The sequence below is a fragment of the Schistocerca americana genome, chromosome 2 (assembly GCF_021461395.2).
Source record: "Schistocerca americana isolate TAMUIC-IGC-003095 chromosome 2, iqSchAmer2.1, whole genome shotgun sequence".
In the NCBI taxonomy this organism is placed as follows: domain Eukaryota; kingdom Metazoa; phylum Arthropoda; class Insecta; order Orthoptera; family Acrididae; genus Schistocerca; species Schistocerca americana.
Window position 1 is genome coordinate 88,488,288 of NC_060120.1, and position 27,707 is coordinate 88,515,994.

At 45.4% G+C, this 27,707-nt stretch overlaps 51 non-coding genes across 51 annotated transcripts; 26 read left to right on the forward strand and 25 right to left on the reverse strand.

Moving 5' to 3' along the window:
- The first annotated feature begins 4,067 nt into the window (after positions 1–4,067).
- On the forward strand, positions 4,068–4,139 carry Trnaq-cug. Its single transcript has one exon. It is a non-coding gene; the product is annotated as a tRNA-Gln (tRNA).
- A 358-nt stretch (positions 4,140–4,497) lies between these two features.
- On the reverse strand, positions 4,498–4,586 carry Trnay-gua. Its single transcript is given in 2 exon segments — positions 4,498–4,533; positions 4,550–4,586. It is a non-coding gene; the product is annotated as a tRNA-Tyr (tRNA).
- A 248-nt stretch (positions 4,587–4,834) lies between these two features.
- Trnaq-cug lies at positions 4,835–4,906 on the forward strand. The gene has a single exon. It is a non-coding gene; the product is annotated as a tRNA-Gln (tRNA).
- A 358-nt stretch (positions 4,907–5,264) lies between these two features.
- On the reverse strand, positions 5,265–5,353 carry Trnay-gua. The gene is given in 2 exon segments: positions 5,265–5,300; positions 5,317–5,353. It is a non-coding gene; the product is annotated as a tRNA-Tyr (tRNA).
- Positions 5,354–5,601: 248 nt separating this feature from the next.
- Positions 5,602–5,673, forward strand: Trnaq-cug. The gene has a single exon. It is a non-coding gene; the product is annotated as a tRNA-Gln (tRNA).
- A 358-nt stretch (positions 5,674–6,031) lies between these two features.
- Trnay-gua lies at positions 6,032–6,120 on the reverse strand. The gene is given in 2 exon segments: positions 6,032–6,067; positions 6,084–6,120. It is a non-coding gene; the product is annotated as a tRNA-Tyr (tRNA).
- A 248-nt stretch (positions 6,121–6,368) lies between these two features.
- Trnaq-cug lies at positions 6,369–6,440 on the forward strand. The gene has a single exon. It is a non-coding gene; the product is annotated as a tRNA-Gln (tRNA).
- Positions 6,441–6,798: 358 nt separating this feature from the next.
- Trnay-gua lies at positions 6,799–6,887 on the reverse strand. Its single transcript is given in 2 exon segments — positions 6,799–6,834; positions 6,851–6,887. It is a non-coding gene; the product is annotated as a tRNA-Tyr (tRNA).
- A 248-nt stretch (positions 6,888–7,135) lies between these two features.
- Trnaq-cug lies at positions 7,136–7,207 on the forward strand. The gene has a single exon. It is a non-coding gene; the product is annotated as a tRNA-Gln (tRNA).
- A 358-nt stretch (positions 7,208–7,565) lies between these two features.
- Trnay-gua lies at positions 7,566–7,654 on the reverse strand. The gene is given in 2 exon segments: positions 7,566–7,601; positions 7,618–7,654. It is a non-coding gene; the product is annotated as a tRNA-Tyr (tRNA).
- A 248-nt stretch (positions 7,655–7,902) lies between these two features.
- Trnaq-cug lies at positions 7,903–7,974 on the forward strand. Its single transcript has one exon. It is a non-coding gene; the product is annotated as a tRNA-Gln (tRNA).
- Positions 7,975–8,331: 357 nt separating this feature from the next.
- Trnay-gua lies at positions 8,332–8,420 on the reverse strand. Its single transcript is given in 2 exon segments — positions 8,332–8,367; positions 8,384–8,420. It is a non-coding gene; the product is annotated as a tRNA-Tyr (tRNA).
- Positions 8,421–8,668: 248 nt separating this feature from the next.
- Trnaq-cug lies at positions 8,669–8,740 on the forward strand. The gene has a single exon. It is a non-coding gene; the product is annotated as a tRNA-Gln (tRNA).
- Positions 8,741–9,098: 358 nt separating this feature from the next.
- Trnay-gua lies at positions 9,099–9,187 on the reverse strand. Its single transcript is given in 2 exon segments — positions 9,099–9,134; positions 9,151–9,187. It is a non-coding gene; the product is annotated as a tRNA-Tyr (tRNA).
- Positions 9,188–9,435: 248 nt separating this feature from the next.
- Trnaq-cug lies at positions 9,436–9,507 on the forward strand. The gene has a single exon. It is a non-coding gene; the product is annotated as a tRNA-Gln (tRNA).
- A 358-nt stretch (positions 9,508–9,865) lies between these two features.
- Positions 9,866–9,954, reverse strand: Trnay-gua. Its single transcript is given in 2 exon segments — positions 9,866–9,901; positions 9,918–9,954. It is a non-coding gene; the product is annotated as a tRNA-Tyr (tRNA).
- Positions 9,955–10,202: 248 nt separating this feature from the next.
- On the forward strand, positions 10,203–10,274 carry Trnaq-cug. Its single transcript has one exon. It is a non-coding gene; the product is annotated as a tRNA-Gln (tRNA).
- Positions 10,275–10,632: 358 nt separating this feature from the next.
- On the reverse strand, positions 10,633–10,721 carry Trnay-gua. The gene is given in 2 exon segments: positions 10,633–10,668; positions 10,685–10,721. It is a non-coding gene; the product is annotated as a tRNA-Tyr (tRNA).
- Positions 10,722–10,969: 248 nt separating this feature from the next.
- On the forward strand, positions 10,970–11,041 carry Trnaq-cug. Its single transcript has one exon. It is a non-coding gene; the product is annotated as a tRNA-Gln (tRNA).
- A 358-nt stretch (positions 11,042–11,399) lies between these two features.
- On the reverse strand, positions 11,400–11,488 carry Trnay-gua. The gene is given in 2 exon segments: positions 11,400–11,435; positions 11,452–11,488. It is a non-coding gene; the product is annotated as a tRNA-Tyr (tRNA).
- Positions 11,489–11,736: 248 nt separating this feature from the next.
- Positions 11,737–11,808, forward strand: Trnaq-cug. The gene has a single exon. It is a non-coding gene; the product is annotated as a tRNA-Gln (tRNA).
- A 358-nt stretch (positions 11,809–12,166) lies between these two features.
- Positions 12,167–12,255, reverse strand: Trnay-gua. Its single transcript is given in 2 exon segments — positions 12,167–12,202; positions 12,219–12,255. It is a non-coding gene; the product is annotated as a tRNA-Tyr (tRNA).
- A 248-nt stretch (positions 12,256–12,503) lies between these two features.
- On the forward strand, positions 12,504–12,575 carry Trnaq-cug. The gene has a single exon. It is a non-coding gene; the product is annotated as a tRNA-Gln (tRNA).
- A 358-nt stretch (positions 12,576–12,933) lies between these two features.
- Trnay-gua lies at positions 12,934–13,022 on the reverse strand. The gene is given in 2 exon segments: positions 12,934–12,969; positions 12,986–13,022. It is a non-coding gene; the product is annotated as a tRNA-Tyr (tRNA).
- Positions 13,023–13,270: 248 nt separating this feature from the next.
- Positions 13,271–13,342, forward strand: Trnaq-cug. The gene has a single exon. It is a non-coding gene; the product is annotated as a tRNA-Gln (tRNA).
- A 358-nt stretch (positions 13,343–13,700) lies between these two features.
- On the reverse strand, positions 13,701–13,789 carry Trnay-gua. The gene is given in 2 exon segments: positions 13,701–13,736; positions 13,753–13,789. It is a non-coding gene; the product is annotated as a tRNA-Tyr (tRNA).
- Positions 13,790–14,037: 248 nt separating this feature from the next.
- Trnaq-cug lies at positions 14,038–14,109 on the forward strand. The gene has a single exon. It is a non-coding gene; the product is annotated as a tRNA-Gln (tRNA).
- A 358-nt stretch (positions 14,110–14,467) lies between these two features.
- Positions 14,468–14,556, reverse strand: Trnay-gua. The gene is given in 2 exon segments: positions 14,468–14,503; positions 14,520–14,556. It is a non-coding gene; the product is annotated as a tRNA-Tyr (tRNA).
- Positions 14,557–14,804: 248 nt separating this feature from the next.
- Trnaq-cug lies at positions 14,805–14,876 on the forward strand. Its single transcript has one exon. It is a non-coding gene; the product is annotated as a tRNA-Gln (tRNA).
- Positions 14,877–15,234: 358 nt separating this feature from the next.
- Trnay-gua lies at positions 15,235–15,323 on the reverse strand. The gene is given in 2 exon segments: positions 15,235–15,270; positions 15,287–15,323. It is a non-coding gene; the product is annotated as a tRNA-Tyr (tRNA).
- A 248-nt stretch (positions 15,324–15,571) lies between these two features.
- Trnaq-cug lies at positions 15,572–15,643 on the forward strand. Its single transcript has one exon. It is a non-coding gene; the product is annotated as a tRNA-Gln (tRNA).
- Positions 15,644–16,001: 358 nt separating this feature from the next.
- Trnay-gua lies at positions 16,002–16,090 on the reverse strand. The gene is given in 2 exon segments: positions 16,002–16,037; positions 16,054–16,090. It is a non-coding gene; the product is annotated as a tRNA-Tyr (tRNA).
- A 248-nt stretch (positions 16,091–16,338) lies between these two features.
- Trnaq-cug lies at positions 16,339–16,410 on the forward strand. The gene has a single exon. It is a non-coding gene; the product is annotated as a tRNA-Gln (tRNA).
- A 358-nt stretch (positions 16,411–16,768) lies between these two features.
- Trnay-gua lies at positions 16,769–16,857 on the reverse strand. Its single transcript is given in 2 exon segments — positions 16,769–16,804; positions 16,821–16,857. It is a non-coding gene; the product is annotated as a tRNA-Tyr (tRNA).
- A 248-nt stretch (positions 16,858–17,105) lies between these two features.
- Trnaq-cug lies at positions 17,106–17,177 on the forward strand. Its single transcript has one exon. It is a non-coding gene; the product is annotated as a tRNA-Gln (tRNA).
- Positions 17,178–17,535: 358 nt separating this feature from the next.
- Trnay-gua lies at positions 17,536–17,624 on the reverse strand. Its single transcript is given in 2 exon segments — positions 17,536–17,571; positions 17,588–17,624. It is a non-coding gene; the product is annotated as a tRNA-Tyr (tRNA).
- Positions 17,625–17,872: 248 nt separating this feature from the next.
- On the forward strand, positions 17,873–17,944 carry Trnaq-cug. The gene has a single exon. It is a non-coding gene; the product is annotated as a tRNA-Gln (tRNA).
- A 358-nt stretch (positions 17,945–18,302) lies between these two features.
- Positions 18,303–18,391, reverse strand: Trnay-gua. The gene is given in 2 exon segments: positions 18,303–18,338; positions 18,355–18,391. It is a non-coding gene; the product is annotated as a tRNA-Tyr (tRNA).
- Positions 18,392–18,639: 248 nt separating this feature from the next.
- Positions 18,640–18,711, forward strand: Trnaq-cug. The gene has a single exon. It is a non-coding gene; the product is annotated as a tRNA-Gln (tRNA).
- A 358-nt stretch (positions 18,712–19,069) lies between these two features.
- Positions 19,070–19,158, reverse strand: Trnay-gua. The gene is given in 2 exon segments: positions 19,070–19,105; positions 19,122–19,158. It is a non-coding gene; the product is annotated as a tRNA-Tyr (tRNA).
- Positions 19,159–19,406: 248 nt separating this feature from the next.
- Positions 19,407–19,478, forward strand: Trnaq-cug. Its single transcript has one exon. It is a non-coding gene; the product is annotated as a tRNA-Gln (tRNA).
- Positions 19,479–19,836: 358 nt separating this feature from the next.
- Positions 19,837–19,925, reverse strand: Trnay-gua. The gene is given in 2 exon segments: positions 19,837–19,872; positions 19,889–19,925. It is a non-coding gene; the product is annotated as a tRNA-Tyr (tRNA).
- A 248-nt stretch (positions 19,926–20,173) lies between these two features.
- Trnaq-cug lies at positions 20,174–20,245 on the forward strand. The gene has a single exon. It is a non-coding gene; the product is annotated as a tRNA-Gln (tRNA).
- Positions 20,246–20,603: 358 nt separating this feature from the next.
- Trnay-gua lies at positions 20,604–20,692 on the reverse strand. Its single transcript is given in 2 exon segments — positions 20,604–20,639; positions 20,656–20,692. It is a non-coding gene; the product is annotated as a tRNA-Tyr (tRNA).
- A 248-nt stretch (positions 20,693–20,940) lies between these two features.
- Positions 20,941–21,012, forward strand: Trnaq-cug. Its single transcript has one exon. It is a non-coding gene; the product is annotated as a tRNA-Gln (tRNA).
- Positions 21,013–21,370: 358 nt separating this feature from the next.
- On the reverse strand, positions 21,371–21,459 carry Trnay-gua. Its single transcript is given in 2 exon segments — positions 21,371–21,406; positions 21,423–21,459. It is a non-coding gene; the product is annotated as a tRNA-Tyr (tRNA).
- Positions 21,460–21,707: 248 nt separating this feature from the next.
- Positions 21,708–21,779, forward strand: Trnaq-cug. The gene has a single exon. It is a non-coding gene; the product is annotated as a tRNA-Gln (tRNA).
- A 358-nt stretch (positions 21,780–22,137) lies between these two features.
- On the reverse strand, positions 22,138–22,226 carry Trnay-gua. The gene is given in 2 exon segments: positions 22,138–22,173; positions 22,190–22,226. It is a non-coding gene; the product is annotated as a tRNA-Tyr (tRNA).
- Positions 22,227–22,474: 248 nt separating this feature from the next.
- Positions 22,475–22,546, forward strand: Trnaq-cug. Its single transcript has one exon. It is a non-coding gene; the product is annotated as a tRNA-Gln (tRNA).
- A 358-nt stretch (positions 22,547–22,904) lies between these two features.
- Positions 22,905–22,993, reverse strand: Trnay-gua. The gene is given in 2 exon segments: positions 22,905–22,940; positions 22,957–22,993. It is a non-coding gene; the product is annotated as a tRNA-Tyr (tRNA).
- A 248-nt stretch (positions 22,994–23,241) lies between these two features.
- Positions 23,242–23,313, forward strand: Trnaq-cug. Its single transcript has one exon. It is a non-coding gene; the product is annotated as a tRNA-Gln (tRNA).
- The last annotated feature ends 4,394 nt before the right edge of the window (positions 23,314–27,707 follow it).

Genomic DNA, 27,707 nt, shown 5'->3' on the forward strand with positions numbered 1-27,707 from the left:
AAACTCAAGTCCTAAGCACTTTATACTGGTAATTTCTCGTAATCGGGTATGATTGGGTAGATTTATTCCCCGTCCGACATTCATGAGTCCGGATTTTTGCCAGTTCACCTTCGCCCCAGATACCGCCTCATATCGTTGAAGTATTTGAAGTGAGGACCGCACTTCTTGCGCGTTCACGACAAGAAAGCCGACATCATCTGCGTACGCACGGCACACAATCTTCTGGCTATTGATTTCCAATCCCTGCAAATGTGCAGTTAGCGTAGCGAGCAGAGGTTCTATGGCGATGGCAAAGAGAGCCATCGACATCGGACAGCCTTGCCTCACCGAACACTCGATATCAATAGCGCCACTGAGGCGACCATTAATTTGAATTCGCGACGTACTATTACGGATCAGATTGTCGAGTACTTGGGTGAACTGGTGCGGAAACCCCAATTCCTGCATGACGCGGAAAAGGAAACGATGGCTCACCCTGTCGAACGCTTTTGCAAAGTCTATCATGACGAGGGCGCATTTTAACTTGCAAGCCTCCGCTACGGCAATGACATCTCTGTAATCCGTGAGCGTGTGGGAAATAGATCTATCTCTACCGACACTCGTTTGATACTGTCCTGTGATTGTGGTCATGACAGTTTTGAGCCGTTGGCTCAGAACACGGGCGAATAGTTTATAATCACTATTTAATAACGTGAGAGGGCGCAGGTTAGTGAGGTCGTTACTGCACGGGGTCTTGGGCAGTAAGACAACAATTCCTTGTCGAAATTCCTGCGGAATAACTTTTTGTGGGTTCATTAGTTCTTTACATATTGCAAGGAGTTTCGATTTCATCTGCGGCCAGAAGGTTTGATATACTTCGGCAGGTATTCCATCGCAACCAGGAGATTTATTCTTCGGACTCCTTAGGATAACGTCTGTTAATTCGTCTTCGGTCACCTCTGTCATCAGCTGAGTCGCCTCTGTGGGGCTGAGTTTCCGCGATAAATTTGTCGCAAACTCCGCAAACACGGTATCATCTGTCATTTTATTGGACATCAGGTCTCGATAGTACTCTTCAATCGCACGCATAATGTCACTTTGTTTAGTAACTATTGCCCCGGTGCTGGTTCGGATGTGTGTAATGATTTTCCGACTGCCTCGTCGACTTTCACGTAACATGTGATACATGGCAGCCTCTTCTTCTTGCACCGTCTTGGGAACTCGCGCCCGAATTTGAAAACCTTCCAACTGTTTCCGTTGCAGCGTTAAAAGTTTCGCCTGAATTCTTTTGATCTTTGCAAAATTGCCGATAACGGTCGCGTCACATTTATACAACTCCCGAAGACACTGAAAGTAAAATTCCATGGTCCGTTTGTGCCACAGACTTTTCTGACGGGAGTAAAACATTAAAGTTTTCCTAATTTGTGGTTTGGCGCATTTGAGCCACCACTCGATCGCGGAGTTGTAGGATCTGAATTTGCGTTCACATGCCGTCCAGGTGGACAGGAAGGCTTCTCGACATGCAGGATCATGCAAATGTGCGATGTTGAACTTCCATAACCCTCGACCCCGGTATGTTTCCTGTTTTTGCATGTTGACGGTGCAGATATAGCCAGCATGGTCGGAAAATACAGTTGGCCATATTTCGGTGTGTAGCAGGTGTTGCGTTAAATTACGCGATATGTAAATTCTATCTAACCTACTTGCCGAATGATTGGTAACATGCGTAAAACCCACTTCCACTCCGTGCATGTGCGTCCAAGTGTCAGTGAAGCGGAGTTCTTGAATGATCTGTTCTAATTCGACACACCGATTAAAGTGAGGAGTTTGATCGATTTGACGAAGCACACAATTGAAATCGCCGCCAAAAATGACATCACTGTAGTTGGTCCCGAAGAGCGGAAGGATCTCGTGGCGAAAAAATTCTGCACGGTGTTGCCTATTACTGGACCCAGAAGGTGCGTAAATATTAATCAGTCTGATGTTATTGACAGTGACTGCTATCCCTCTGCCGGTCACCAGTTTGGCCTCACAATTTGCAATGATCCCTTCTTTTAACAGTAACGCAGTTCCAAGTTCGAAACCGTTGCCAGGGTTCACGAAAGCGTTATACCCTGCTATGTGGTCTAACCTGATCTCACTCACTTCCTGAAGCATGGCTATATCGATGTCGGCTGCGTATAACAAGTCTTGTAAGTTCTTCAGATTCAAATCACTGCGTATCTTATTGATATTGAGAGTCAGGATCTTGTATGCCTGCAAGGTGGTCATAGATGTTTGGTACGAAAGGGGCAAACGATAGGGTGCGTCATACAGCCTTCAATGGGAGGCGCTGACCGTGTCGGTCGTTTGAGTAGCCATGGCCACGTGGACGTTGTGTCCATCAACCGCTGATACGGGGGGCAAGGAGCCGGTCGAGGGTGTGGAATCCTCCTGCATCTCTACATCAGCTTCGTTCGTTTCAAACTCGTCCGCCCAATTGGGAGAGCAAAGGGTGCCTACTGGCTCAGAAACTGGTGGATTCGTATTCTGTGGCTCAGTTTGCTGAGTGGGCGTCTCATCTGGTCCGCTGTCGTACATCGTGGGAGTCTCCGACATGGTGTCGTCTGATCGTGTTGTGTCCCGCGAGCGCGAAGGCGAGGCGGCAGCGTCTGCGGGCCCTTCTTTTAAGTTCTGACCGATTAATTTAGCCTTTCCCCGTAAGCTCGGTGCTGTATCTTCCGCACCTTGGTGAGCCATCCTCCGCTTTTTATTTTTCTTCGGAGATCGATTACCACGTATTACGGTGTCGGAGTTGGGCATCGTTTCAGCGACTCGTTCAGACATGGGAGCAGGAGCCATGGACACCTCCACCAACTCGGCACCCCGTGAGGGCTGGTCCACCGCCATCTCACTGGTCCTGTTAGTTTCATGTGTTTCAGAAGCAGCCATCTCGGACGCGACTGGCGTGTCCGGAGACGTCACATTAACGACGGAACTGGGTCCGGCAGGTTTATCGCGAATCGGTTGTATTGACGGCTCACCGCGGGCAACCGACACGTACGATGGCTGTAATGTTGACATCGCGGGAGGGCTAACACTCTCTCCGGTTGGCAGTTGAACTACACGACGCTGTAAACATTCCGCACGAACATGTCCCGTCGAGTTACATCTGGCACATGTTCGAGGTTGGCCATCATACATTACGACGGCACGGTACCCACAAACCGTGACGTACGACGGAATATGTCGTTGCAAGTCAACTTTAAGCTGCCTGACGCCATTCAGTACCGGATACTTATGCGCCGGAGACCAACGTTCTGCAAAGTTGCTCAAAACTTTGCCATACGGCGATATCGCAACGTTTATCTGTTCTGCTGGGACCTCAAACGGTAGTTCAAAAATGCGAATTGTTCGAAGTCCAAGCCCGGCGTGGGAAACAGTAACCACACCCACATTGCCATCACTATGCTTAAACTTCAAACCAGAACTAAAGGAGTCAACTAGTTTGTCACAAAACTCGGCATCTCTCATCTTGATATAAACGATGCTAGACAGAATCGACAAATGTATACCGATAATCTCATCGAGGCCAATTTTCATCACTTCTTCGAGGAAATCCTCGATTTCGAAGGATGTTGGTCGGGCAAACGTGTTATCGAACGTTAACTTCAAGGTGTCTTTCCTCATAGTATGTGCCATCACTGAATTATCAACGTCATTCCACAAACGCAAGAATAACCGCTGCTAGCGAGCGACTTACCCCGCAGAAGTAAACAAGCCAGCCGCAGCGCGAAGCACAGACAACCGCACGCCACGGCCGCTGCAGGCAGACTGACGAACCAACTGAGCTACCAGAGGCTCTGCATGCTTTCTTGTTCGTTCTGATTGCTTTACGTCCGTCCCTGTCTTTCGTTTCCACACACTGCTACTCAGCGCGCCCATATAGACGCACAGGAAATGCAGTCATCGGCTGCAACTGCAAACATTGCCCAGATTAAGTTTTATAATGCTCGATCGTGTCAATTAGGTTAAAAAATGCAAGTAGGAAGTGTCTGAAGTACGTCAGTATACTGCTAAATGTATTTACGCGTCCCATGCTCGTGTCTGGTTCCATGGTGTAACGGTTAGCACTCTGGACTCTGAATCCAGCGATCCGAGTTCGAATCTCGGTGGAACCTTCGTTTAGTCTAAATTTTCTGTAATAAGCGTTTCTCGCCGAGGAAGTATCAGCGATAGGCTCAGGGATTTAGTTTCTACGTTTGTGTTAAAAACGAGACGTCTATGAAACGGCTGAATATTGGTGCGACGATGTGACCTATATAGCACATTAAACGAGTGATGCCTGTAAGAGCAAGCAATTTTACGATAATTCGAAGAAATATCATTATCCTACGAAGGCTAAGACTCCCATGATTATCAACTAGCTATTACTAGCTGAGCAAATGAATTTCCTTTAAAATAGGTTTAAAACATAGGGAGGTTCTGACCGAGTGGGCATGCTCTGGAGCCTATTTGCTCCTGAGATTAGAAAAACAGTCCTCTGGGCCGGATTTGAACCAGCGACCTATGGATAACTGTGAATCCTCCACTACAGTCCACCGCTCTACCAACTGAGCTACCAGAGGCTCTGCATGCTTTCTTGTTCGTTCTGATTGCTTTACGTCCGTCCCTGTCTTTCGTTTCCACACACTGCTACTCAGCGCGCCCATATAGACGCACAGGAAATGCAGTCATCGGCTGCAAGTGCAAACATTGCCCAGATTAAGTTTTATAATGCTCGATCGTGTCAATTAGGTTAAAAAATGCAAGTAGCAAGTGTCTGAAGTACGTCAGTATACTGCTAAATGTATTTACGCGTCCCATGCTCATGTCTGGTTCCATGGTGTAACGGTTAGCACTCTGGACTCTGAATCCAGCGATCCGAGTTCGAATCTCGGTGGAACCTTCGTTTAGTCTAAATTTTCTGTAATAAGCGTTTCTCGCCGAGGAAGTATCAGCGATAGGCTCAGGGATTTAGTTTCTACGTTTGTGTTAAAAACGAGACGTCTATGAAACGGCTGAATATTGGTGCGACGATGTGACCTATATAGCACATTAAACGAGTGATGCCTGTAAGAGCAAGCAATTTTACGATAATTCGAAGAAATATCATTATCCTACGAAGGCTAAGACTCCCATGATTATCAACTAGCTATTACTAGCTGAGCAAATGAATTTCCTTTAAAATAGGTTTAAAACATAGGGAGGTTCTGACCGAGTGGGCATGCTCTGGAGCCTATTTGCTCCTGAGATTAGAAAAACAGTCCTCTGGGCCGGATTTGAACCAGCGACCTATGGATAACTGTGAATCCTCCACTACAGTCCACCGCTCTACCAACTGAGCTACCAGAGGCTCTGCATGCTTTCTTGTTCGTTCTGATTGCTTTACGTCCGTCCCTGTCTTTCGTTTCCACACACTGCTACTCAGCGCGCCCATATAGACGCACAGGAAATGCAGTCATCGGCTGCAACTGCAAACATTGCCCAGATTAAGTTTTATAATGCTCGATCGTGTCAATTAGGTTAAAAAATGCAAGTAGGAAGTGTCTGAAGTACGTCAGTATACTGCTAAATGTATTTACGCGTCCCATGCTCGTGTCTGGTTCCATGGTGTAACGGTTAGCACTCTGGACTCTGAATCCAGCGATCCGAGTTCGAATCTCGGTGGAACCTTCGTTTAGTCTAAATTTTCTGTAATAAGCGTTTCTCGCCGAGGAAGTATCAGCGATAGGCTCAGGGATTTAGTTTCTACGTTTGTGTTAAAAACGAGACGTCTATGAAACGGCTGAATATTGGTGCGACGATGTGACCTATATAGCACATTAAACGAGTGATGCCTGTAAGAGCAAGCAATTTTACGATAATTCGAAGAAATATCATTATCCTACGAAGGCTAAGACTCCCATGATTATCAACTAGCTATTACTAGCTGAGCAAATGAATTTCCTTTAAAATAGGTTTAAAACATAGGGAGGTTCTGACCGAGTGGGCATGCTCTGGAGCCTATTTGCTCCTGAGATTAGAAAAACAGTCCTCTGGGCCGGATTTGAACCAGCGACCTATGGATAACTGTGAATCCTCCACTACAGTCCACCGCTCTACCAACTGAGCTACCAGAGGCTCTGCATGCTTTCTTGTTCGTTCTGATTGCTTTACGTCCGTCCCTGTCTTTCGTTTCCACACACTGCTACTCAGCGCGCCCATATAGACGCACAGGAAATGCAGTCATCGGCTGCAACTGCAAACATTGCCCAGATTAAGTTTTATAATGCTCGATCGTGTCAATTAGGTTAAAAAATGCAAGTAGGAAGTGTCTGAAGTACGTCAGTATACTGCTAAATGTATTTACGCGTCCCATGCTCGTGTCTGGTTCCATGGTGTAACGGTTAGCACTCTGGACTCTGAATCCAGCGATCCGAGTTCGAATCTCGGTGGAACCTTCGTTTAGTCTAAATTTTCTGTAATAAGCGTTTCTCGCCGAGGAAGTATCAGCGATAGGCTCAGGGATTTAGTTTCTACGTTTGTGTTAAAAACGAGACGTCTATGAAACGGCTGAATATTGGTGCGACGATGTGACCTATATAGCACATTAAACGAGTGATGCCTGTAAGAGCAAGCAATTTTACGATAATTCGAAGAAATATCATTATCCTACGAAGGCTAAGACTCCCATGATTATCAACTAGCTATTACTAGCTGAGCAAATGAATTTCCTTTAAAATAGGTTTAAAACATAGGGAGGTTCTGACCGAGTGGGCATGCTCTGGAGCCTATTTGCTCCTGAGATTAGAAAAACAGTCCTCTGGGCCGGATTTGAACCAGCGACCTATGGATAACTGTGAATCCTCCACTACAGTCCACCGCTCTACCAACTGAGCTACCAGAGGCTCTGCATGCTTTCTTGTTCGTTCTGATTGCTTTACGTCCGTCCCTGTCTTTCGTTTCCACACACTGCTACTCAGCGCGCCCATATAGACGCACAGGAAATGCAGTCATCGGCTGCAACTGCAAACATTGCCCAGATTAAGTTTTATAATGCTCGATCGTGTCAATTAGGTTAAAAAATGCAAGTAGGAAGTGTCTGAAGTACGTCAGTATACTGCTAAATGTATTTACGCGTCCCATGCTCGTGTCTGGTTCCATGGTGTAACGGTTAGCACTCTGGACTCTGAATCCAGCGATCCGAGTTCGAATCTCGGTGGAACCTTCGTTTAGTCTAAATTTTCTGTAATAAGCGTTTCTCGCCGAGGAAGTATCAGCGATAGGCTCAGGGATTTAGTTTCTACGTTTGTGTTAAAAACGAGACGTCTATGAAACGGCTGAATATTGGTGCGACGATGTGACCTATATAGCACATTAAACGAGTGATGCCTGTAAGAGCAAGCAATTTTACGATAATTCGAAGAAATATCATTATCCTACGAAGGCTAAGACTCCCATGATTATCAACTAGCTATTACTAGCTGAGCAAATGAATTTCCTTTAAAATAGGTTTAAAACATAGGGAGGTTCTGACCGAGTGGGCATGCTCTGGAGCCTATTTGCTCCTGAGATTAGAAAAACAGTCCTCTGGGCCGGATTTGAACCAGCGACCTATGGATAACTGTGAATCCTCCACTACAGTCCACCGCTCTACCAACTGAGCTACCAGAGGCTCTGCATGCTTTCTTGTTCGTTCTGATTGCTTTACGTCCGTCCCTGTCTTTCGTTTCCACACACTGCTACTCAGCGCGCCCATATAGACGCACAGGAAATGCAGTCATCGGCTGCAACTGCAAACATTGCCCAGATTAAGTTTTATAATGCTCGATCGTGTCAATTAGGTTAAAAAATGCAAGTAGGAAGTGTCTGAAGTACGTCAGTATACTGCTAAATGTATTTACGCGTCCCATGCTCGTGTCTGGTTCCATGGTGTAACGGTTAGCACTCTGGACTCTGAATCCAGCGATCCGAGTTCGAATCTCGGTGGAACCTTCGTTTAGTCTAAATTTTCTGTAATAAGCGTTTCTCGCCGAGGAAGTATCAGCGATAGGCTCAGGGATTTAGTTTCTACGTTTGTGTTAAAAACGAGACGTCTATGAAACGGCTGAATATTGGTGCGACGATGTGACCTATATAGCACATTAAACGAGTGATGCCTGTAAGAGCAAGCAATTTTACGATAATTCGAAGAAATATCATTATCCTACGAAGGCTAAGACTCCCATGATTATCAACTAGCTATTACTAGCTGAGCAAATGAATTTCCTTTAAAATAGGTTTAAAACATAGGGAGGTTCTGACCGAGTGGGCATGCTCTGGAGCCTATTTGCTCCTGAGATTAGAAAACAGTCCTCTGGGCCGGATTTGAACCAGCGACCTATGGATAACTGTGAATCCTCCACTACAGTCCACCGCTCTACCAACTGAGCTACCAGAGGCTCTGCATGCTTTCTTGTTCGTTCTGATTGCTTTACGTCCGTCCCTGTCTTTCGTTTCCACACACTGCTACTCAGCGCGCCCATATAGACGCACAGGAAATGCAGTCATCGGCTGCAAGTGCAAACATTGCCCAGATTAAGTTTTATAATGCTCGATCGTGTCAATTAGGTTAAAAAATGCAAGTAGGAAGTGTCTGAAGTACGTCAGTATACTGCTAAATGTATTTCCGCGTCCCATGCTCGTGTCTGGTTCCATGGTGTAACGGTTAGCACTCTGGACTCTGAATCCAGCGATCCGAGTTCGAATCTCGGTGGAACCTTCGTTTAGTCTAAATTTTCTGTAATAAGCGTTTCCCGCCGAGGAAGTATCAGCGATAGGCTCAGGGATTTAGTTTCTACGTTTGTGTTAAAAACGAGACGTCTATGAAACGGCTGAATATTGGTGCGACGATGTGACCTATATAGCACATTAAACGAGTAATGCCTGTAAGAGCAAGCAATTTTACGATAATTCGAAGAAATATCATTATCCTACGAAGGCTAAGACTCCCATGATTATCAGCTAGCTATTACTAGCTGAGCAAATGAATTTCCTTTAAAATAGGTTTAAAACATAGGGAGGTTCTGACCGAGTGGGCATGCTCTGGAGCCTATTTGCTCCTGAGATTAGAAAAACAGTCCTCTGGGCCGGATTTGAACCAGCGACCTATGGATAACTGTGAATCCTCCACTACAGTCCACCGCTCTACCAACTGAGCTACCAGAGGCTATGTATACTTTCTTGTTCGTTCTGATTGCTTTACGTCCGTCCCTGTCTTTCGTTTCCACACACTGCTACTCAGCGCGCCCATATAGACGCACAGGAAATGCAGTCATCATCTGCAAGTGCAAACATTGCCCAGATTAAGTTTTATAATGCTCGATCGTGTCAATTAGGTTAAAAAATGCAAGTAGGAAGTGTCTGAAGTACGTCAGTATACTGCTAAATGTATTTACGCGTCCCATGCTCGTGTCTGGTTCCATGGTGTAACGGTTAGCACTCTGGACTCTGAATCCAGCGATCCGAGTTCGAATCTCGGTGGAACCTTCGTTTAGTCTAAATTTTCTGTAATAAGCGTTTCTCGCCGAGGAAGTATCAGCGATAGGCTCAGGGATTTAGTTTCTACGTTTGTGTTAAAAACGAGACGTCTATGAAACGGCTGAATATTGGTGCGACGATGTGACCTATATAGCACATTAAACGAGTGATGCCTGTAAGAGCAAGCAATTTTACGATAATTCGAAGAAATATCATTATCCTACGAAGGCTAAGACTCCCATGATTATCAACTAGCTATTACTAGCTGAGCAAATGAATTTCCTTTAAAATAGGTTTAAAACATAGGGAGGTTCTGACCGAGTGGGCATGCTCTGGAGCCTATTTGCTCCTGAGATTAGAAAAACAGTCCTCTGGGCCGGATTTGAACCAGCGACCTATGGATAACTGTGAATCCTCCACTACAGTCCACCGCTCTACCAACTGAGCTACCAGAGGCTCTGCATGCTTTCTTGTTCGTTCTGATTGCTTTACGTCCGTCCCTGTCTTTCGTTTCCACACACTGCTACTCAGCGCGCCCATATAGACGCACAGGAAATGCAGTCATCGGCTGCAACTGCAAACATTGCCCAGATTAAGTTTTATAATGCTCGATCGTGTCAATTAGGTTAAAAAATGCAAGTAGGAAGTGTCTGAAGTACGTCAGTATACTGCTAAATGTATTTACGCGTCCCATGCTCGTGTCTGGTTCCATGGTGTAACGGTTAGCACTCTGGACTCTGAATCCAGCGATCCGAGTTCGAATCTCGGTGGAACCTTCGTTTAGTCTAAATTTTCTGTAATAAGCGTTTCTCGCCGAGGAAGTATCAGCGATAGGCTCAGGGATTTAGTTTCTACGTTTGTGTTAAAAACGAGACGTCTATGAAACGGCTGAATATTGGTGCGACGATGTGACCTATATAGCACATTAAACGAGTGATGCCTGTAAGAGCAAGCAATTTTACGATAATTCGAAGAAATATCATTATCCTACGAAGGCTAAGACTCCCATGATTATCAGCTAGCTATTACTAGCTGAGCAAATGAATTTCCTTTAAAATAGGTTTAAAACATAGGGAGGTTCTGACCGAGTGGGCATGCTCTGGAGCCTATTTGCTCCTGAGATTAGAAAAACAGTCCTCTGGGCCGGATTTGAACCAGCGACCTATGGATAACTGTGAATCCTCCACTACAGTCCACCGCTCTACCAACTGAGCTACCAGAGGCTATGTATACTTTCTTGTTCGTTCTGATTGCTTTACGTCCGTCCCTGTCTTTCGTTTCCACACACTGCTACTCAGCGCGCCCATATAGACGCACAGGAAATGCAGTCATCGGCTGCAAGTGCAAACATTGCCCAGATTAAGTTTTATAATGCTCGATCGTGTCAATTAGGTTAAAAAATGCAAGTAGGAAGTGTCTGAAGTACGTCAGTATACTGCTAAATGTATTTACGCGTCCCATGCTCGTGTCTGGTTCCATGGTGTAACGGTTAGCACTCTGGACTCTGAATCCAGCGATCCGAGTTCGAATCTCGGTGGAACCTTCGTTTAGTCTAAATTTTCTGTAATAAGCGTTTCTCGCCGAGGAAGTATCAGCGATAGGCTCAGGGATTTAGTTTCTACGTTTGTGTTAAAAACGAGACGTCTATGAAACGGCTGAATATTGGTGCGACGATGTGACCTATATAGCACATTAAACGAGTGATGCCTGTAAGAGCAAGCAATTTTACGATAATTCGAAGAAATATCATTATCCTACGAAGGCTAAGACTCCCATGATTATCAACTAGCTATTACTAGCTGAGCAAATGAATTTCCTTTAAAATAGGTTTAAAACATAGGGAGGTTCTGACCGAGTGGGCATGCTCTGGAGCCTATTTGCTCCTGAGATTAGAAAAACAGTCCTCTGGGCCGGATTTGAACCAGCGACCTATGGATAACTGTGAATCCTCCACTACAGCCCACCGCTCTACCAACTGAGCTACCAGAGGCTCTGCATGCTTTCTTGTTCGTTCTGATTGCTTTACGTCCGTCCCTGTCTTTCGTTTCCACACACTGCTACTCAGCGCGCCCATATAGACGCACAGGAAATGCAGTCATCGGCTGCAACTGCAAACATTGCCCAGATTAAGTTTTATAATGCTCGATCGTGTCAATTAGGTTAAAAAATGCAAGTAGGAAGTGTCTGAAGTACGTCAGTATACTGCTAAATGTATTTACGCGTCCCATGCTCGTGTCTGGTTCCATGGTGTAACGGTTAGCACTCTGGACTCTGAATCCAGCGATCCGAGTTCGAATCTCGGTGGAACCTTCGTTTAGTCTAAATTTTCTGTAATAAGCGTTTCTCGCCGAGGAAGTATCAGCGATAGGCTCAGGGATTTAGTTTCTACGTTTGTGTTAAAAACGAGACGTCTATGAAACGGCTGAATATTGGTGCGACGATGTGACCTATATAGCACATTAAACGAGTGATGCCTGTAAGAGCAAGCAATTTTACGATAATTCGAAGAAATATCATTATCCTACGAAGGCTAAGACTCCCATGATTATCAACTAGCTATTACTAGCTGAGCAAATGAATTTCCTTTAAAATAGGTTTAAAACATAGGGAGGTTCTGACCGAGTGGGCATGCTCTGGAGCCTATTTGCTCCTGAGATTAGAAAAACAGTCCTCTGGGCCGGATTTGAACCAGCGACCTATGGATAACTGTGAATCCTCCACTACAGTCCACCGCTCTACCAACTGAGCTACCAGAGGCTCTGCATGCTTTCTTGTTCGTTCTGATTGCTTTACGTCCGTCCCTGTCTTTCGTTTCCACACACTGCTACTCAGCGCGCCCATATAGACGCACAGGAAATGCAGTCATCGGCTGCAAGTGCAAACATTGCCCAGATTAAGTTTTATAATGCTCGATCGTGTCAATTAGGTTAAAAAATGCAAGTAGGAAGTGTCTGAAGTACGTCAGTATACTGCTAAATGTATTTACGCGTCCCATGCTCGTGTCTGGTTCCATGGTGTAACGGTTAGCACTCTGGACTCTGAATCCAGCGATCCGAGTTCGAATCTCGGTGGAACCTTCGTTTAGTCTAAATTTTCTGTAATAAGCGTTTCTCGCCGAGGAAGTATCAGCGATAGGCTCAGGGATTTAGTTTCTACGTTTGTGTTAAAGACGAGACGTCTATGAAACGGCTGAATATTGGTGCGACGATGTGACCTATATAGCACATTAAACGAGTGATGCCTGTAAGAGCAAGCAATTTTACGATAATTCGAAGAAATATCATTATCCTACGAAGGCTAAGACTCCCATGATTATCAACTAGCTATTACTAGCTGAGCAAATGAATTTCCTTTAAAATAGGTTTAAAACATAGGGAGGTTCTGACCGAGTGGGCATGCTCTGGAGCCTATTTGCTCCTGAGATTAGAAAAACAGTCCTCTGGGCCGGATTTGAACCAGCGACCTATGGATAACTGTGAATCCTCCACTACAGTCCACCGCTCTACCAACTGAGCTACCAGAGGCTCTGCATGCTTTCTTGTTCGTTCTGATTGCTTTACGTCCGTCCCTGTCTTTCGTTTCCACACACTGCTACTCAGCGCGCCCATATAGACGCACAGGAAATGCAGTCATCGGCTGCAACTGCAAACATTGCCCAGATTAAGTTTTATAATGCTCGATCGTGTCAATTAGGTTAAAAAATGCAAGTAGGAAGTGTCTGAAGTACGTCAGTATACTGCTAAATGTATTTACGCGTCCCATGCTCGTGTCTGGTTCCATGGTGTAACGGTTAGCACTCTGGACTCTGAATCCAGCGATCCGAGTTCGAATCTCGGTGGAACCTTCGTTTAGTCTAAATTTTCTGTAATAAGCGTTTCTCGCCGAGGAAGTATCAGCGATAGGCTCAGGGATTTAGTTTCTACGTTTGTGTTAAAAACGAGACGTCTATGAAACGGCTGAATATTGGTGCGACGATGTGACCTATATAGCACATTAAACGAGTGATGCCTGTAAGAGCAAGCAATTTTACGATAATTCGAAGAAATATCATTATCCTACGAAGGCTAAGACTCCCATGATTATCAACTAGCTATTACTAGCTGAGCAAATGAATTTCCTTTAAAATAGGTTTAAAACATAGGGAGGTTCTGACCGAGTGGGCATGCTCTGGAGCCTATTTGCTCCTGAGATTAGAAAAACAGTCCTCTGGGCCGGATTTGAACCAGCGACCTATGGATAACTGTGAATCCTCCACTACAGTCCACCGCTCTACCAACTGAGCTACCAGAGGCTCTGCATGCTTTCTTGTTCGTTCTGATTGCTTTACGTCCGTCCCTGTCTTTCGTTTCCACACACTGCTACTCAGCGCGCCCATATAGACGCACAGGAAATGCAGTCATCGGCTGCAACTGCAAACATTGCCCAGATTAAGTTTTATAATGCTCGATCGTGTCAATTAGGTTAAAAAATGCAAGTAGGAAGTGTCTGAAGTACGTCAGTATACTGCTAAATGTATTTACGCGTCCCATGCTCGTGTCTGGTTCCATGGTGTAACGGTTAGCACTCTGGACTCTGAATCCAGCGATCCGAGTTCGAATCTCGGTGGAACCTTCGTTTAGTCTAAATTTTCTGTAATAAGCGTTTCTCGCCGAGGAAGTATCAGCGATAGGCTCAGGGATTTAGTTTCTACGTTTGTGTTAAAAACGAGACGTCTATGAAACGGCTGAATATTGGTGCGACGATGTGACCTATATAGCACATTAAACGAGTGATGCCTGTAAGAGCAAGCAATTTTACGATAATTCGAAGAAATATCATTATCCTACGAAGGCTAAGACTCCCATGATTATCAACTAGCTATTACTAGCTGAGCAAATGAATTTCCTTTAAAATAGGTTTAAAACATAGGGAGGTTCTGACCGAGTGGGCATGCTCTGGAGCCTATTTGCTCCTGAGATTAGAAAAACAGTCCTCTGGGCCGGATTTGAACCAGCGACCTATGGATAACTGTGAATCCTCCACTACAGTCCACCGCTCTACCAACTGAGCTACCAGAGGCTCTGCATTCTTTCTTGTTCGTTCTGATTGCTTTACGTCCGTCCCTGTCTTTCGTTTCCACACACTGCTACTCAGCGCGCCCATATAGACGCACAGGAAATGCAGTCATCGGCTGCAACTGCAAACATTGCCCAGATTAAGTTTTATAATGCTCGATCGTGTCAATTAGGTTAAAAAATGCAAGTAGGAAGTGTCTGAAGTACGTCAGTATACTGCTAAATGTATTTACGCGTCCCATGCTCGTGTCTGGTTCCATGGTGTAACGGTTAGCACTCTGGACTCTGAATCCAGCGATCCGAGTTCGAATCTCGGTGGAACCTTCGTTTAGTCTAAATTTTCTGTAATAAGCGTTTCTCGCCGAGGAAGTATCAGCGATAGGCTCAGGGATTTAGTTTCTACGTTTGTGTTAAAAACGAGACGTCTATGAAACGGCTGAATATTGGTGCGACGATGTGACCTATATAGCACATTAAACGAGTGATGCCTGTAAGAGCAAGCAATTTTACGATAATTCGAAGAAATATCATTATCCTACGAAGGCTAAGACTCCCATGATTATCAACTAGCTATTACTAGCTGAGCAAATGAATTTCCTTTAAAATAGGTTTAAAACATAGGGAGGTTCTGACCGAGTGGGCATGCTCTGGAGCCTATTTGCTCCTGAGATTAGAAAAACAGTCCTCTGGGCCGGATTTGAACCAGCGACCTATGGATAACTGTGAATCCTCCACTACAGTCCACCGCTCTACCAACTGAGCTACCAGAGGCTCTGCATGCTTTCTTGTTCGTTCTGATTGCTTTACGTCCGTCCCTGTCTTTCGTTTCCACACACTGCTACTCAGCGCGCCCATATAGACGCACAGGAAATGCAGTCATCGGCTGCAACTGCAAACATTGCCCAGATTAAGTTTTATAATGCTCGATCGTGTCAATTAGGTTAAAAAATGCAAGTAGGAAGTGTCTGAAGTACGTCAGTATACTGCTAAATGTATTTACGCGTCCCATGCTCGTGTCTGGTTCCATGGTGTAACGGTTAGCACTCTGGACTCTGAATCCAGCGATCCGAGTTCGAATCTCGGTGGAACCTTCGTTTAGTCTAAATTTTCTGTAATAAGCGTTTCTCGCCGAGGAAGTATCAGCGATAGGCTCAGGGATTTAGTTTCTACGTTTGTGTTAAAAACGAGACGTCTATGAAACGGCTGAATATTGGTGCGACGATGTGACCTATATAGCACATTAAACGAGTGATGCCTGTAAGAGCAAGCAATTTTACGATAATTCGAAGAAATATCATTATCCTACGAAGGCTAAGACTCCCATGATTATCAACTAGCTATTACTAGCTGAGCAAATGAATTTCCTTTAAAATAGGTTTAAAACATAGGGAGGTTCTGACCGAGTGGGCATGCTCTGGAGCCTATTTGCTCCTGAGATTAGAAAAACAGTCCTCTGGGCCGGATTTGAACCAGCGACCTATGGATAACTGTGAATCCTCCACTACAGTCCACCGCTCTACCAACTGAGCTACCAGAGGCTCTGCATGTTTTCTTGTTCGTTCTGATTGCTTTACGTCCGTCCCTGTCTTTCGTTTCCACACACTGCTACTCAGCGCGCCCATATAGACGCACAGGAAATGCAGTCATCGGCTGCAACTGCAAACATTGCCCAGATTAAGTTTTATAATGCTCGATCGTGTCAATTAGGTTAAAAAATGCAAGTAGGAAGTGTCTGAAGTACGTCAGTATACTGCTAAATGTATTTACGCGTCCCATGCTCGTGTCTGGTTCCATGGTGTAACGGTTAGCACTCTGGACTCTGAATCCAGCGATCCGAGTTCGAATCTCGGTGGAACCTTCGTTTAGTCTAAATTTTCTGTAATAAGCGTTTCTCGCCGAGGAAGTATCAGCGATAGGCTCAGGGATTTAGTTTCTACGTTTGTGTTAAAAACGAGACGTCTATGAAACGGCTGAATATTGGTGCGACGATGTGACCTATATAGCACATTAAACGAGTGATGCCTGTAAGAGCAAGCAATTTTACGATAATTCGAAGAAATATCATTATCCTACGAAGGCTAAGACTCCCATGATTATCAACTAGCTATTACTAGCTGAGCAAATGAATTTCCTTTAAAATAGGTTTAAAACATAGGGAGGTTCTGACCGAGTGGGCATGCTCTGGAGCCTATTTGCTCCTGAGATTAGAAAAACAGTCCTCTGGGCCGGATTTGAACCAGCGACCTATGGATAACTGTGAATCCTCCACTACAGTCCACCGCTCTACCAACTGAGCTACCAGAGGCTCTGCATGCTTTCTTGTTCGTTCTGATTGCTTTACGTCCGTCCCTGTCTTTCGTTTCCACACACTGCTACTCAGCGCGCCCATATAGACGCACAGGAAATGCAGTCATCGGCTGCAACTGCAAACATTGCCCAGATTAAGTTTTATAATGCTCGATCGTGTCAATTAGGTTAAAAAATGCAAGTAGGAAGTGTCTGAAGTACGTCAGTATACTGCTAAATGTATTTACGCGTCCCATGCTCGTGTCTGGTTCCATGGTGTAACGGTTAGCACTCTGGACTCTGAATCCAGCGATCCGAGTTCGAATCTCGGTGGAACCTTCGTTTAGTCTAAATTTTCTGTAATAAGCGTTTCTCGCCGAGGAAGTATCAGCGATAGGCTCAGGGATTTAGTTTCTACGTTTGTGTTAAAAACGAGACGTCTATGAAACGGCTGAATATTGGTGCGACGATGTGACCTATATAGCACATTAAACGAGTGATGCCTGTAAGAGCAAGCAATTTTACGATAATTCGAAGAAATATCATTATCCTACGAAGGCTAAGACTCCCATGATTATCAACTAGCTATTACTAGCTGAGCAAATGAATTTCCTTTAAAATAGGTTTAAAACATAGGGAGGTTCTGACCGAGTGGGCATGCTCTGGAGCCTATTTGCTCCTGAGATTAGAAAAACAGTCCTCTGGGCCGGATTTGAACCAGCGACCTATGGATAACTGTGAATCCTCCACTACAGTCCACCGCTCTACCAACTGAGCTACCAGAGGCTCTGCATGCTTTCTTGTTCGTTCTGATTGCTTTACGTCCGTCCCTGTCTTTCGTTTCCACACACTGCTACTCAGCGCGCCCATATAGACGCACAGGAAATGCAGTCATCGGCTGCAAGTGCAAACATTGCCCAGATTAAGTTTTATAATGCTCGATCGTGTCAATTAGGTTAAAAAATGCAAGTAGGAAGTGTCTGAAGTACGTCAGTATACTGCTAAATGTATTTACGCGTCCCATGCTCGTGTCTGGTTCCATGGTGTAACGGTTAGCACTCTGGACTCTGAATCCAGCGATCCGAGTTCGAATCTCGGTGGAACCTTCGTTTAGTCTAAATTTTCTGTAATAAGCGTTTCTCGCCGAGGAAGTATCAGCGATAGGCTCAGGGATTTAGTTTCTACGTTTGTGTTAAAAACGAGACGTCTATGAAACGGCTGAATATTGGTGCGACGATGTGACCTATATAGCACATTAAACGAGTGATGCCTGTAAGAGCAAGCAATTTTACGATAATTCGAAGAAATATCATTATCCTACGAAGGCTAAGACTCCCATGATTATCAACTAGCTATTACTAGCTGAGCAAATGAATTTCCTTTAAAATAGGTTTAAAACATAGGGAGGTTCTGACCGAGTGGGCATGCTCTGGAGCCTATTTGCTCCTGAGATTAGAAAAACAGTCCTCTGGGCCGGATTTGAACCAGCGACCTATGGATAACTGTGAATCCTCCACTACAGTCCACCGCTCTACCAACTGAGCTACCAGAGGCTCTGCATGCTTTCTTGTTCGTTCTGATTGCTTTACGTCCGTCCCTGTCTTTCGTTTCCACACACTGCTACTCAGCGCGCCCATATAGACGCACAGGAAATGCAGTCATCGGCTGCAACTGCAAACATTGCCCAGATTAAGTTTTATAATGCTCGATCGTGTCAATTAGGTTAAAAAATGCAAGTAGGAAGTGTCTGAAGTACGTCAGTATACTGCTAAATGTATTTACGCGTCCCATGCTCGTGTCTGGTTCCATGGTGTAACGGTTAGCACTCTGGACTCTGAATCCAGCGATCCGAGTTCGAATCTCGGTGGAACCTTCGTTTAGTCTAAATTTTCTGTAATAAGCGTTTCTCGCCGAGGAAGTATCAGCGATAGGCTCAGGGATTTAGTTTCTACGTTTGTGTTAAAAACGAGACGTCTATGAAACGGCTGAATATTGGTGCGACGATGTGACCTATATAGCACATTAAACGAGTGATGCCTGTAAGAGCAAGCAATTTTACGATAATTCGAAGAAATATCATTATCCTACGAAGGCTAAGACTCCCATGATTATCAACTAGCTATTACTAGCTGAGCAAATGAATTTCCTTTAAAATAGGTTTAAAACATAGGGAGGTTCTGACCGAGTGGGCATGCTCTGGAGCCTATTTGCTCCTGAGATTAGAAAAACAGTCCTCTGGGCCGGATTTGAACCAGCGACCTATGGATAACTGTGAATCCTCCACTACAGTCCACCGCTCTACCAACTGAGCTACCAGAGGCTCTGCATGCTTTCTTGTTCGTTCTGATTGCTTTACGTCCGTCCCTGTCTTTCGTTTCCACACACTGCTACTCAGCGCGCCCATATAGACGCACAGGAAATGCAGTCATCGGCTGCAACTGCAAACATTGCCCAGATTAAGTTTTATAATGCTCGATCGTGTCAATTAGGTTAAAAAATGCAAGTAGGAAGTGTCTGAAGTACGTCAGTATACTGCTAAATGTATTTACGCGTCCCATGCTCGTGTCTGGTTCCATGGTGTAACGGTTAGCACTCTGGACTCTGAATCCAGCGATCCGAGTTCGAATCTCGGTGGAACCTTCGTTTAGTCTAAATTTTCTGTAATAAGCGTTTCTCGCCGAGGAAGTATCAGCGATAGGCTCAGGGATTTAGTTTCTACGTTTGTGTTAAAAACGAGACGTCTATGAAACGGCTGAATATTGGTGCGACGATGTGACCTATATAGCACATTAAACGAGTGATGCCTGTAAGAGCAAGCAATTTTACGATAATTCGAAGAAATATCATTATCCTACGAAGGCTAAGACTCCCATGATTATCAACTAGCTATTACTAGCTGAGCAAATGAATTTCCTTTAAAATAGGTTTAAAACATAGGGAGGTTCTGACCGAGTGGGCATGCTCTGGAGCCTATTTGCTCCTGAGATTAGAAAAACAGTCCTCTGGGCCGGATTTGAACCAGCGACCTATGGATAACTGTGAATCCTCCACTACAGTCCACCGCTCTACCAACTGAGCTACCAGAGGCTCTGCATGCTTTCTTGTTCGTTCTGATTGCTTTACGTCCGTCCCTGTCTTTCGTTTCCACACACTGCTACTCAGCGCGCCCATATAGACGCACAGGAAATGCAGTCATCGGCTGCAAGTGCAAACATTGCCCAGATTAAGTTTTATAATGCTCGATCGTGTCAATTAGGTTAAAAAATGCAAGTAGGAAGTGTCTGAAGTACGTCAGTATACTGCTAAATGTATTTACGCGTCCCATGCTCGTGTCTGGTTCCATGGTGTAACGGTTAGCACTCTGGACTCTGAATCCAGCGATCCGAGTTCGAATCTCGGTGGAACCTTCGTTTAGTCTAAATTTTCTGTAATAAGCGTTTCTCGCCGAGGAAGTATCAGCGATAGGCTCAGGGATTTAGTTTCTACGTTTGTGTTAAAAACGAGACGTCTATGAAACGGCTGAATATTGGTGCGACGATGTGACCTATATAGCACATTAAACGAGTGATGCCTGTAAGAGCAAGCAATTTTACGATAATTCGAAGAAATATCATTATCCTACGAAGGCTAAGACTCCCATGATTATCAACTAGCTATTACTAGCTGAGCAAATGAATTTCCTTTAAAATAGGTTTAAAACATAGGGAGGTTCTGACCGAGTGGGCATGCTCTGGAGCCTATTTGCTCCTGAGATTAGAAAAACAGTCCTCTGGGCCGGATTTGAACCAGCGACCTATGGATAACTGTGAATCCTCCACTACAGTCCACCGCTCTACCAACTGAGCTACCAGAGGCTCTGCACGCTTTCTTGTTCGTTCTGATTGCTTTACGTCCGTCCCTGTCTTTCGTTTCCACACACTGCTACTCAGCGCGCCCATATAGACGCACAGGAAATGCAGTCATCGGCTGCAACTGCAAACATTGCCCAGATTAAGTTTTATAATGCTCGATCGTGTCAATTAGGTTAAAAAATGCAAGTAGGAAGTGTCTGAAGTACGTCAGTATACTGCTAAATGTATTTACGCGTCCCATGCTCGTGTCTGGTTCCATGGTGTAACGGTTAGCACTCTGGACTCTGAATCCAGCGATCCGAGTTCGAATCTCGGTGGAACCTTCGTTTAGTCTAAATTTTCTGTAATAAGCGTTTCTCGCCGAGGAAGTATCAGCGATAGGCTCAGGGATTTAGTTTCTACGTTTGTGTTAAAAACGAGACGTCTATGAAACGGCTGAATATTGGTGCGACGATGTGACCTATATAGCACATTAAACGAGTGATGCCTGTAAGAGCAAGCAATTTTACGATAATTCGAAGAAATATCATTATCCTACGAAGGCTAAGACTCCCATGATTATCAACTAGCTATTACTAGCTGAGCAAATGAATTTCCTTTAAAATAGGTTTAAAACATAGGGAGGTTCTGACCGAGTGGGCATGCTCTGGAGCCTATTTGCTCCTGAGATTAGAAAAACAGTCCTCTGGGCCGGATTTGAACCAGCGACCTATGGATAACTGTGAATCCTCCACTACAGTCCACCGCTCTACCAACTGAGCTACCAGAGGCTCTGCACGCTTTCTTGTTCGTTCTGATTGCTTTACGTCCGTCCCTGTCTTTCGTTTCCACACACTGCTACTCAGCGCGCCCATATAGACGCACAGGAAATGCAGTCATCGGCTGCAACTGCAAACATTGCCCAGATTAAGTTTTATAATGCTCGATCGTGTCAATTAGGTTAAAAAATGCAAGTAGGAAGTGTCTGAAGTACGTCAGTATACTGCTAAATGTATTTACGCGTCCCATGCTCGTGTCTGGTTCCATGGTGTAACGGTTAGCACTCTGGACTCTGAATCCAGCGATCCGAGTTCGAATCTCGGTGGAACCTTCGTTTAGTCTAAATTTTCTGTAATAAGCGTTTCTCGCCGAGGAAGTATCAGCGATAGGCTCAGGGATTTAGTTTCTACGTTTGTGTTAAAAACGAGACGTCTATGAAACGGCTGAATATTGGTGCGACGATGTGACCTATATAGCACATTAAACGAGTGATGCCTGTAAGAGCAAGCAATTTTACGATAATTCGAAGAAATATCATTATCCTACGAAGGCTAAGACTCCCATGATTATCAACTAGCTATTACTAGCTGAGCAAATGAATTTCCTTTAAAATAGGTTTAAAACATAGGGAGGTTCTGACCGAGTGGGCATGCTCTGGAGCCTATTTGCTCCTGAGATTAGAAAAACAGTCCTCTGGGCCGGATTTGAACCAGCGACCTATGGATAACTGTGAATCCTCCACTACAGTCCACCGCTCTACCAACTGAGCTACCAGAGGCTCTGCATGCTTTCTTGTTCGTTCTGATTGCTTTACGTCCGTCCCTGTCTTTCGTTTCCACACACTGCTACTCAGCGCGCCCATATAGACGCACAGGAAATGCAGTCATCGGCTGCAACTGCAAACATTGCCCAGATTAAGTTTTATAATGCTCGATCGTGTCAATTAGGTTAAAAAATGCAAGTAGGAAGTGTCTGAAGTACGTCAGTATACTGCTAAATGTATTTACGCGTCCCATGCTCGTGTCTGGTTCCATGGTGTAACGGTTAGCACTATGGACTCTGAATCCAGCGATCCGAGTTCGAATCTCGGTGGAACCTTCGTTTAGTCTAAATTTTCTGTAATAACCGTTTCTCGCCGAGGAAGTATCAGCGATAGGCTCAGGGATTTAGTTTCTACGTTTGTGTTAAAAACGAGACGTCTATGAAACGGCTGAATATTGGTGCGACGATGTGACCTATATAGCACATTAAACGAGTGATGCCTGTAAGAGCAAGCAATTTTACGATAATTCGAAGAAATATCATTATCCTACGAAGGCTAAGACTCCCATGATTATCAACTAGCTATTACTAGCTGAGCAAATGAATTTCCTTTAAAATAGGTTTAAAACATAGGGAGGTTCTGACCGAGTGGGCATGCTCTGGAGCCTATTTGCTCCTGAGATTAGAAAAACAGTCCTCTGGGCCGGATTTGAACCAGCGACCTATGGATAACTGTGAATCCTCCACTACAGTCCACCGCTCTACCAACTGAGCTACCAGAGGCTCTGCATGCTTTCTTGTTCGTTCTGATTGCTTTACGTCCGTCCCTGTCTTTCGTTTCCACACACTGCTACTCAGCGCGCCCATATAGACGCACAGGAAATGCAGTCATCGGCTGCAACTGCAAACATTGCCCAGATTAAGTTTTATAATGCTCGATCGTGTCAATTAGGTTAAAAAATGCAAGTAGGAAGTGTCTGAAGTACGTCAGTATACTGCTAAATGTATTTACGCGTCCCATGCTCGTGTCTGGTTCCATGATGTAACGGTTAGCACTCTGGACTCTGAATCCAGCGATCCGAGTTCGAATCTCGGTGGAACCTTCGTTTAGTCTAAATTTTCTGTAATAAGCGTTTCTCGCCGAGGAAGTATCAGCGATAGGCTCAGGGATTTAGTTTCTACGTTTGTGTTAAAAACGAGACGTCTATGAAACGGCTGAATATTGGTGCGACGATGTGACCTATATAAGTTCCGCCGCAGCAGCGGCCGTGTGCAGACGTGCCGGAGTGCTCGCTCCGCGCGTGTTTGGCGGCGCCTGCAGCTGGTTGGGCCTTGTAAGTACATCATGGCCTTTGCCATGGATGATCAGTTACGCCGTTACACGTTGCGTTTCCAATTCCCGTTCGGTTTTAGCCGACCACAGGTCCACGAATTAGTCGATTTCTTCTTCGACAGATTGAGTCTTACAGACGAGGAAGTTTTAGGATTTTCATACGATTTCCTGGCGAATGCTGTCTACGTGAAACTTGTTAGTGACGAGCCTTGTTTACGTGTAATGGACTTAACTAAGGGTACTGCCGAGTTCGTTAATTCTGATGGTGAAATTTGTAAAGTTGTCGTTACCCATGCTGGGTTAGGTCTGCGCACGGTCCGTGTGTTCAACCTACCATTTGAAATTGAACTTGCACGTATTCGGCAATGTCTGTCCCAGTATGGGAACGTATTGGACATTCACCAAGAGCAGTGGAGTGGACTTAAACACTTCAATGTGGATAATGGTGTCAGGGTAGCGCGAATTGACCTCTCGAAGCATATCCCGTCGAATGTCGTGATACAAGGCTTCCGGGCACTCGTTATGTACGAGGGGCAACCACGTACTTGTGTACTTTGTGGCTCTACGGACCATCTGAAGGCCGCGTGTCCCCGTGCTAAACCAGTGCGTCGTGTTTTGCGACAACGCGATGCCCTTGCAGCAGGGCAGGTTGGCAATAGGCCGACGTATGCCGAGAGCCTTGTCGGTCCGTCTGTCGTTAGCGCGCCACAGCTGCACGCGGCTGAGGTTGTGCCTGACGTGACCACCGCCGATGTAAACACAGCTACGGCGAGCCGCCTGCCCGTTGATTCTGACGTGGACAACTCTGCAATCGACGGGGCCGGCAATTCGCGCCCTTCTGATGCTGGCGTGGTCCGTGTGGAACTTCCGCCAGGATTGCCCAATCAACATCTGCACCCATCTGCGGAGAGTCTTCCACCTGAGGACTCTGGTAACCAGCCGCGAGTTTCCCATCCCCTTGAAGTGTCTTCTCCACTAAGCGCAGTTTCCGGCAACGAACAGTCTCCCGCGGGTGCTACTCTTACCGCTGCGAAACCCGACATCAACGAACACGTTGAGGACGTCCGTCCTCAGAAGAAAGGACGACAAAAGAAATCGGTCCGTAAGCAGAGTGACGAGGAAACTCGTACTCTTGAACAGAAACTGCAACGTACAATCAAGCAGTTCCGGACCGATGAATGTGAGAGAATCGTTACAGACGATGGAGTACAGGTCGTGCAGCATTCAGAGGAGACCGATGTGGTGATGCATGTCGACAGTTCTGGACCCGATGCTTTTATGGATACCACTCCCCCGCCGGGGTCGAGCAAGCAGCCGTCCTGGGCCGACGATACGCAATAACATAGTATTGCCCTTTCTTATGCGGGATTACAACATTGCAACTGCTAATATAAATCGAATAACATCTGATGTCAAATTAAAATGTTTGACTGACTATATGTACGCCGCCGATATAGATATCGTTTTCTTACAAGAAGTCGTCACACCCAAGGTCGGGAATGTCACGGGCTATGAGGCCATCATCAATATCGGCGATGAGGCAGGGACTGCAATTTTGTACAAAGCGGGCATCACTTGCAGACCTCGAGCGATTTTAGAAACGGGTAGAGGGATTGTCGTACAATTCGAAGATTTGCTTTTGATCAACGTCTACGCCCCGACTGGATCTACAGGCCGAAGGGATAGGAGTGTTTTTTATCGCGATGAAATTGTACCATTATTATCCTGTGGTTGTTCGAGGATTTTATTGGGCGGCGATTTTAATTGTGTTGTACGCAGAGACGACCAGTGTCCGAATTTTAATTTTTGTTTGGAGTTGCGAGATTTAATTGATGGGCTGGACTTACAAGATACCTGGTGCTCACTTCGCCCGCAGGTCGCCGGATATACTTATGTTACCGCTGCCTCCGCTAGTCGTCTGGATAGGTTTTATGTATCTAAAGACATTTTAAGCGCTGCCAGGGATTGTAAAATATGGCCTGTTAATTTTAGCGACCACTGTGCGTATCACATCACGCTTCGGCATGTCTCGCAGAAAACCTTTTTGGGTCGAGGCGTCTGGCAACTGAACGTCGCCCTGTTGAACGACGGCGACCTGAAGAAGGATCTTATTGCAACGTGGCAATGGTGCCTCCAGCGACGGCAACGATATAGGGAGCGTGTTCATTGGTGGACGGAGTTAGTGAAGCCGCACATAAAGAAATGTATTTGTCAGTTTGCCAGGGCTAAGGCGTACTGGAAGAAACAGACGTTGGAGTTTTATTTTACCGCTCTCCGACAGTTGTATAACGATTCCTCTGCACTGCCTGGCAATCTCCTACGCATTAAACGTACCAAAGCCAAAATCACCGCTTTGGTTCGTGAGTCTCTGGCAGGAGCCCAAGTCCGGGCACGCTCTTCCGATGACACCTTTAATGAGTCTGCGTCCTTGTACCACGTCATACGGGAAGCTAAAAGGGGCAGACAAAAAATCATTACTCAACTGACAGATGACGAAGGTCGTGTTTATGATGAGCAAGGCGAGCTTAAGGCTTTTATCCGGAATCATTTCCGGCAACTTTACTCACTGCATGACACAGATGTAGTGGCGGGAGAGGAATTTTTGTCTAACATTACGGCATCGGTGGATCCGGACGACCACGCACAGCTCCTGGCAACCATAACTAACTTCGAAGTGAAGTCTATCATTACGTCTGCGGCGAAAGGAAAAGCTGCAGGCTTAGACGGTTTGCCGATTGAATTTTATCTTCGGTACTGGGATGTTTTCGGCGACGAACTGACTATCATGTATAATGAATTGTTAATGAATACTGCTCTTCCATCGCAGTTTACTGAGGGCATGATAGTCTTAGTCTCCAAACCGTCACCGGGGACTTCACTCAATAACTTACGACCAATCACCCTACTCAACGCAGATTTCAAAATCTTTACTCGGATTATCAATGCCAGACTCAAGCCAGTCCTTCGTAATGTTCTTGGTTCATATCACATGAACGTGGTTACTGGCCGATCAATGATAGACGCCCTGTGCGAATACCGAGATATTGCATATTTGACTTGGATTTGCAAGACCACGTTGGCAATAGTCTTTTTTGACTTCGATAAGGCATTTGATAGGACTAACCACGGATTTCTGTTCAGAACGCTGGAAAAACTGGGTTTCAACCAGTATTTCGTACAGATAATCAGGAACTGTATCAGCAAAACGTCTTCCCGCGTGAAATTCAACGGCCAGTTAACAGCCCCTGTGCCCATTCAACAAGGTTTGCGACAAGGGTGCCCGCTTTCTACGACTCTTTTCGCCATTGCTATAGAGCCACTACTGAAGACGTTTTGCGTCACCTTACCGGGTCTTCAAACGCTGAATACAAAGACCGTCTGTCATGCCTATGCGGACGATATTAGCGTCCTTATCAACAACGACGAAGAGTTCGATACCGTGCGACGGCTTGTACACCGGTATGCCAGCGCCTGCGGTGCACGCCTTAACGAACGGAAATCCAAAGTCTTGCATTTAGGTCCGCAGGCTCGCTTTGCGAACACCGTTTGGTTAGAGGCAACCAACCAACTCAAGCACCTTGGCTTGATTCTCACTTCGAATCCACGGGAAATGGTGAGAGTGAATTGGGAACAGAAGCTCAACGTCCTTCGAGCTTTGATTCGAGAGCACAATATGCGGTCTTTAGACAGGATTCAGAGAGCACATTTCGTCAATTATTATGTTCTCAGCAAGATTTACCATGTTGCCGCTGTTCTCCCTATTCCTACCGATATTGCAAACAGAATTTTAGCTCTTGCAGGCTGGTACGTTTGGCGAGGTAATATTTTTAAAGTCGCTTTCAAGGCTACCGCTTTACCTCACTATAAAGGTGGTCTAGCCCTTAAAGATGTTGAATCACAGTGCTTAGCGATTTTTCTAGCTAGAACATCAAGGATCTTACGATGTAGTCAGACAGGTCTTACGGCACGTCTATTCCAGCAGTTACGACCACCGGATATGACGCCACCGATAAATGTTGGACCTATCCATCCCGAGCTCGTTCATATTCGCCGATATTACGTGGAGTCCAGCTATGTGCATCAGCACCTGCAAGCATTCACTGCTGCGGCTGTTTACAGTGTATTTACGAATCGGCAACAGAATAACTCTATTGAAATGAAGTA